Source organism: Pinus tabuliformis, chromosome 8 (genome assembly GCF_031772625.1).
Source record: "Pinus tabuliformis cultivar Carrire ecotype Pingquan chromosome 8, CPIR1, whole genome shotgun sequence".
Lineage (NCBI taxonomy): Eukaryota > Viridiplantae > Streptophyta > Pinopsida > Pinales > Pinaceae > Pinus > Pinus tabuliformis.
In genome coordinates, this window is record NC_142294.1 from 106,034,936 (window position 1) to 106,043,302 (window position 8,367).

Here is an 8,367-nt window from a genome sequence, read left to right on the forward strand (position 1 = left end):
ATTGTCCTTGGAAGTATTTCATTGCAAGTAGTGTAGATTTGATTAGTTGTTTATTAGTTTGCTTCCATTTGTGATTTACTTCAGCAGTAGTTTAGAAGGGATAATGAACAATAAAAAGGCTATCAATAGGTTTTTTTGCCTCACTTCACCCTTCAGGGATCTTGATTTGAGGAAAGGACTCCTATGCAGCCCCAAAAAGACAGAATTCTACTTAAGCTAGCATTTGATCAAGTTGCAAGAGTAGGACCTAGTCATCATTTCTTCCATCCTCAGCCTTACAGTAGATTTCATCAATGATTCGATCTTATTCTGCAAGTTTTTCTTATGCATGAAGTAAACAACTAGCTCATTAAACTCTGTTTTCCTAGCAGTGTGAAGACATAGATCTGAAAGATATGGAGTATGATGTCATATGTGCTTCCTTGATTTGCTTGTTGATAAATTCTAACAGTGATATATCTGTGGTGATAATGATACTCTCACATGAATGTGTGACAGTAAGGTTTACGAATTATGTGTTGTGGTTGTAGCGAAGGTATGATTTAGTGATTATAGATCTGTATGTTGGTTTTCCTCAGAGAGGGCATATATGTACGCAGATCTGCTTCTAGGTAGTCGTGTATACATTCTGTGAAAGTTCAAAATTTGTATGTAGGAGTCAAGCATGAGAGATGTGTACATACACAGATATATTTTGTAAGATTCATGCATACATGACAATGATTTGTAGAATGATCTATTTGATCAATCTTGTTATGTTTATTGTTATCTGTTAATGAAGTATATCTTATAATAATTTGTATTTGACAATACTGGTTGGGTTGAATTCATTATGGAATAGAACGTTGACTGGTGATGATGCTACTATGTGGTGATGTATATTTGGTGAAGTGATATGTGATAGTTTCAATATTTGATGGAGTGATTTATCTAGTGGTTCAGTGATCTAGATTCAGTTATCATTGTTTTGAGATCTGTACGCGGGTCTTATTCAGGGTAAGCACGTACATATGCAGGTATGATTCATAATAGTAGCCTATATCTTCTGACATATGATTAATCATAGTTTGGAGTGACAAGATTTGACTTCTGTGATGAACAATATATTGTTTGGTATTCTTATGAATGGATGTGCATTGATATGATCTGATTTACTTGCATTTGTTGATTAGGATTCAGTAAATGATTTAATTGGGTAATTGATTTTAGAATTTTTATTTCATTTTAATGTTGGAAGTGGATCCAGTTTGAAACATTCTGAAAAGTGATCCACAATGATCTGAGGATAACATCCTTCGGAAAGGGGGTTGTAGCTTCCTTCCAGTAGGAGTTGGAAAACAAAATAAAGGTTTTAGCCTTCTGTAGGTAGTATCCTACATGTTGGCTAGAGTCTACACTAGTACAATATTGTAAGAACTTTTTCTTTTAATAAAAGAAGACATACAAAACACATTAGTGGTTTCCTCCCACATTGGGTTTCCACCCAAAATCCTAGTGTTTAAGTGTTTTGATATGGTTTTTGTGTGTTGATGATATATCTACTTCTTAAGTTCTCATAATTACATATTAATTGATTAATAAATAAGTAATGATGCACTGATTAATGTTGAAGAGATGATGAAATAATTTATCTAGATATGCACAGGTTTCCTTAATAATAATGGCATACATACGCTATTTTCTTTTATAATAGTAGTGTATACAAATAGAATAAGACTTTTGAAGTGAGTAAAATATTGATTCACCACCCCCCCCCATTTCAGTATTTTTCTTAACAATTGGTATCAGAGTAGGTACTTTAGAAGAATATTGATCGCTAGAAATCAGATTCATCAAGATGAGCAACCAAGAGGAAATATCTACTATCTGGCCACCATTATTTAGTGGAAAAAACTTGGTTTTCTGGAAAGTCAAAATGAGAGTGTATTTATAGTCACTTGGAGCTGATGTTTGGGACATCGTTGAACGAGGATCTGAGTATCGATCTGCCATTCCCACAGATGAGGAAGGAAATAAACAATATGAGACCAATGCAAAAGTAGCTATTGCTCTTTTAGGAAGCTTCGAAGAATCAGAATTTGTGAAGTTCATGTAGTTGAATATCGCAAAGGCTATATGGTACAAGATCATTCAAAGCTATGAAGGTGACACTAAGGTAAAGAGTGTCAAACTTCAAATGTTTAGAATTCAATATGAAACTCTCAGAATGCATAATGATGAAAGTATTGCAAGTTTTTTTCTTAGGGTAGATGAGACCATTAACTCAATGAGAAATCTTGGTGATGAAGTAAAAGATTCGATGCTTGTTGAGAAAATACTAAGATCTTTAACCCCAAAGTTCGATTCAAAAGTCCCTTCCATTGAAGAAATGTAGGATTTGAATAATCTTACTATTGAATGCAACCCCCTCCTCCCACATCTACCTAAGTAATTTGCCAATTGAGGTAAGCATGTGACGAGAGGCCACTATAATGGGATTCAATCTCCTAGGTGACCTTAAGGAAGTGGAATCAACAGAAACATGCCTTACAAACCTTCCACATCAAAAAAAGAACTCCATGAGACATCTCCACCACTCAAGTGACTAGCCCCTCGGTCCCACTAAGTTTCTAGACCATTAAACCCTCAGACGCTCCCTTGATATGTACAAGGATGCATCTAGGAGGCTCCACATGCTCTCATAGCATGGGTATGCATACATCTGGGGATTTTTCTCCTGTGACCTGTTCCTACGACTTTGGTATTTGTGCCACCTTTTCAGGCCCATAGCCGAGATTACTGCCTAGAACTTAATGATAGGTTTAGAAATAAATTATCACAACATAACAAAGATACATCTACAAAAACATTGAGAAGGACTATATTGAACCCATATTATCCATGATAGTCATTTCGTCAAACATGTCAGAAATATAAAATCTAAAAGTATTAACACTAGAACTGAGCATAGGGGTCTCATACTTATTTTAGAATCGCTAAGAAGCATTGATGCCTTAACACATTAGCTGCAATTTCATCTATTAGGCCATAAATACATTGTTCATTCATTTACAAGTAAGAACATGATTTGAGCCATACATAGTCATTGTCATAATACATGTTCATAAACAACATAATAGCAATAGAAGTACCAAGGAAACAACAACCATATCATCCACATATAAACCATTACAATACTCATGAATCAACAAGGACAAATAACTTCATATTAATGATGCAAAAGCCAACTAGGTTTAGGACTTCCACGAACGACCCAACCATAGACATGGTTGAGCCAAATCTCTCTTGATCTAGTCACCCCCGTGCCATATTACAAACATGAATGTGGGTTCTCATGAAACACATTAATCAAAACCATTCAGGGCTTCCAAAGGCCAAACCACCTCAACCCATCAAATAGTGATTCCACCTCATGGTCGGACATCACAAACCATCACCAAATTGGTCTCTACCCAAGCCTTACAAGGCTCCAAAGTGTTTTTCCCAATGAAGACTCAAGGACTAGTAACTCAACACACAACTTCCTCATGTCTTCCAAAGCGTTTGTCCAACCAGGGCTTCCAAGACTAGTAACTCAACCCATCAAGGGCTTCGAGGACTAGTAACTCAACCCATCAAGAGCTTCCAAAGATTTTGTCCAGCTAAGGCTTCAAGGACTAGTAACTCAACCCAACCTGTTACAGGGCTTCCAAAGCATTTGTTCAACCAGGGCTTCCAGGAACTAGTAACTCAACCCAAGCTAAAGGAAACATGAAAACCAACAAAAAAAAAACAAAGAAATGAATCCACAACACCATGGCTATCTAGGAAATTGCAAGGCTAGGAAAATCCACTGTCAATCTAGGAAATCCTCCATGCCAATGACAAATCATGACCAATGAACCACATGCATATGTCATGAATGCCAAAACTAATGAGGAAAAGATACATGCAACTTGGTACCTGCAAGCAAAGCCTATTGTAGTTGTTGATATTGATGTCCTCTTGCACTTTCCTAGTCTTCCTTTTCCTTCCTTCCCCAAAATTCCAAGTATGCCACACTCCTCCAAGAGTGCTCTATGAAACCTGTAAGTGTCTAAGAGTATGTGACAGAGAGAGTAGAGAGTGAGCTCCAAAACTAAACTAACAAAATTCTTACACTCACCAAGCCTTCAACAAAAAGTCTGTCAACTAATCCTCCGAAGCATCTTTATTAATGAGGCCTCTATTTTCTTCAATATCCATTATTTACCTTCATTTTCCTCCTCACATACAACCTGTGACCTTTCACCTTCGTCTTCTCCTAATCTCCACTATTTTCATAAATAAAATGCCAATTAATGCCACTTGCCTTTTCAAAGCCTTTGTCATTGGTTTTGCCAATTTCCTTAGCCATAATAACCAAAGTGACACCCACTACAATGTTTTGTGCACTATTCATATTGGAATACATGTCCCATGACCATGGTCTTATATATTTTTACATGGATTTTTAACCAATGTTATTACATTAAACAACTTCATGGGATCTTAACATCCTATGAAATGAGAAAAAGGGGTCCATGAGATATCATATAATAAACATTCAAAGCTACTTGTAAAGGGAAGGAAAAGGAGGAGCTTAAGGAATGAGATTACATATTGGATGAATAAGAGGAAAATTTCGTAAAGAAACTCCAAGTGGGAACTAGAAAATCTAGAGATAAGCTTCGTTTGAAATTCTTGGCATGTGGAAGGATTGGTCACTATGCTGCTAAATGCCCTTATAAAGAAAATCATGAGAAAGGGAAGAATCTTGAAAAATTAAATGTTAAAGGAAGGTTTGGAAACAAGAAATTTTTCTACACACACGAAGATAGTGATTGTCTTTCAAATGATGAAGATGTTGAATCTGATCAAGAATATCACATACTTATGGCATTTGAAGAGAAATTTGTTGATGAATATCATGATATATTTATGGATTCCCTAGAAGAAAAGGATAATTTTATTTGAAAAAATAACTTAGCTAAAAATCTTCACGGAAGAAACTGAATTAGCTAAAGAAGTCCTAAAGAAACAAATTCTAGAAAAGGAGAGGAGAAATGAAAGGTTCGAAGTTGAAATAGTGGGTCTAAGAGGAGAACTTGTGAAAAAAAAGGCTCTAAATCTTAGATTTGCTAAAGGATCTGAGAACTTAGAAGAAATCATCAAAATACAATGCTCTCCTCTAACAAAGATATGTCTTGGATATAATGGAGAATCATCAAAGACTATAAAATCTTCTGAAATGGGTATATGAAGCTATCTCAATGTAGTAAAGGGAAACATTCATCAAAATTCCAACTCCCAGCAAAGGAATGAGGGATCAAATGTCTCTCAAGTAAAAAATCCTTACCACAATCAAAGGGGAAGCTACTCAAAAAGGTATTATTCTCCCAGGAACTTCTACTTCAATGGTCAATGCTTCACTTGTCATAATTTTGGTCATAAGTTTGTTCATTGCATCGCATATAAAACTATTATCACTAGAGCAAGAAAATAAAAGAATGAGATTGGGTCAAAGAAATACTCTTATAATGCTTTCTCGCCTCCCTAAGATGAAAAATAATGTTATTTTTTCAAGAAATTTGGGCATAAATAAATTGAATGAAGAAGCAGAATGAGATCATCCCCTCAGCACGAACAAAAGGCAATAACACCAAAGGTATAAAAAATGAAAACCATAGAATCTGAAAATTTGGTCTAGCTTTGTATGCAGGAGATCAAGAAAATTTGTGGTACATTGATAATGGATGTTGAAAGCATATCGGTGAGCTCCAGTATTGCAGCAATGATGGTGTAGCTCCTGGGACTCCCTAATTTAATTTTATCAACCAAGTGGTTCGTAACAAACTTGGAAGCGACGGTGCTATATGCACAAGTACTAGCTCTTACTGCAGGCTGTCACTTGATCAGCTGGCACAAGTTCGCTAGGAGCTCAAACCAACTTCTATGAGTTCTCAGAAGAATATTTTAACTGTGATGGAAGGAAGCTAACTCAAAAGAGGGTAGTCTACTTGCAGAAAGAAGATGAAAGCTAAAAGAAAACACAAACCTTAGCTAACCCTAGTTTTACCAACTAACACTACTTGTGCAAGTAAAGAGATGTAAACTACTGAAATGGATACCATTGACTATTGAAAAAGTAAAATAAATGTGTTTAAGCTAGTTCTGAAGGAAAATATGGAAAATTCATCTTTTTGTATTTTTGAGCAATTTTATGCAAAATTATTATGCTTGTGTTTTAACTATTTGTGACTGTGCAGAGGTTTATTGGTGAAAGGAATGGAGTGGGCACTTATAGGAGGTTGGGAAGGTGTGGAGAGGACCCCCTAGCACCCTTCTAAAGATTTCCACCATGATCGGACTTCAAAAAATCACTCACATGAACTTCTACGGGAGGCTGTAGGGGATCTACAGGAAGAGGCCGAAAGTGGTTTTTAGAGGGTTGAAAGTGGAGAAATGGTGGGAAAGTGGGAATGAAGGATGGAAAGAGATGTTAAGGGGTCTAGGACCTTCTAGATGAAGCTTAGGAGTGATGAAAATGGTCGGATTTGTTCAAAGGTGAAGGAAGCAATTTTGCACAAGAATGTAGAAATTAGGGCAGTTTGGGAAAGTATGGCGAATGAGTGAAGGAAATCTTGAGAAAGAGACTGGAGCAGGTTGTATGATGGAGGAAGGATAGGCTAGAGTGTCTTATAGGTGCTTTGCACACTTCTTTTCAAAACTGACCCAAGCAAAAAATATGAAAATAGAGTTTTACTTATTTTTGACCTAATTCTGACCTAGAAACCAGAAAAGTGCTAAACGGCACTTGATGGATAGGAAGTTATGCAAGAAAGCTATGGAAACTGAGAAAGAACAGATCTAAGCATGAAAACACAACTAATATCAACTTTTCCAACTCGAAATCTAACACTGGAAATTGCATTGGAAAGCAAAAACAGTATCTCATGTAGCTCATCTGCATAGCGAGGTGATGACTCACACGTTTCTGGTGGTTCTGGAAGGGGCGTTTCGTGCAGTATATCGTCACTGTGAAGAATGGCCTGCAAATGTTTCAATGAGAGAAGATACCGACATCAATAAATATCTTTCTTGATCCCCTTAAAACTGTCGCACAATATGATAATCTTGTTCAAATTGGTAGGGGTCCAGTTTGCTAACAAGACATTGTCAATGAGACCAGTTGGGCAGTGAGGAATGAAAAATAAGGTGGCCCTCTCCACTGTTCGTTTCCCATATTCATTAACGGAAAGAAAAGTGCAGTTGAAGGCATTGATAGCTTTTTGCTACACAGGAGGCACAGATGGATCGTACACCACAATATCACTCACCCATTGGAATTTGTTTCTTAATAAAATAACAAACGCTAACTGCGTACTGTTGCACATTTCTACTCTTGGGCCTCCCACTACATTCTCCAGCACTCCAATGCCATAGAGAACCAGTTGTAATTGTGAATGTTGTGGGTCTGCGGCTATCACCTTTCTTATTCGTGCAACCAGTTTGGGGTGTCGCATCTGTCGCTGAAAATATCGGAAGAAGGAAGACCTGTTTAACATTTTTACAGCAAATTGTACTCTGGCTACAATGTCTTCAATTCTTTTATTATCTTCTGCTTCTACAACAGAGGCAGAGGCAGACGTATTCTCTTGCATAATTGCCAATCCAGAGGAATTCTCCATAATCTTACGGACTAACGAGGAGAACGGTGGTATCACTGAACAAAACTCAGGAGCTGAAAATTCTTCCGTCTATAAAATACCGAGGAAAAATATGGAGTTAGAATCCTTGAAGATGTGGATTGACATTTTGTGTTTATATAGGGCTGGTTGTATCGGCTAACCTAACCGCTAGGGTTGCGATTGATTTTTTATCTCTATTTCCATTTTTAGGTATAATTTGATTACGTCAAATAGTTTAGTAAACATTTTCTTTAATATTTATCTCTCTTTCTATTTTTGAATATTTATCTCTTTTTCTATTTTTTAGTATAATTTGATTACGTCTAAAGTAAATGCTTTTTTTTTTAATATATAATATTTATATCTTAGTTAAGTAAATGTTTTTCTTTATATTTTATATTTTATATTTATATTTTATTAGAATGGACATGTTAAATAGTTGCCACACTTAATTTGGAAAATGCCTATTTAATTTGGAAGAAACTTCAGATATAAAGATTAGGGCAATGCCCAAGCTCGTAAAGCTGTCGGCTAAACCCTAGGGTTGTGATTTTTATTTTATTTTAGGTTAAAGTTGATTAAGTCTCATAGTTAAGTAAATGCTTTTTTTTTAATATTTAATATTTATATTTTAATTAAGTAAATTTTTTCTTTATATTTTATATTTATATTTTATTAG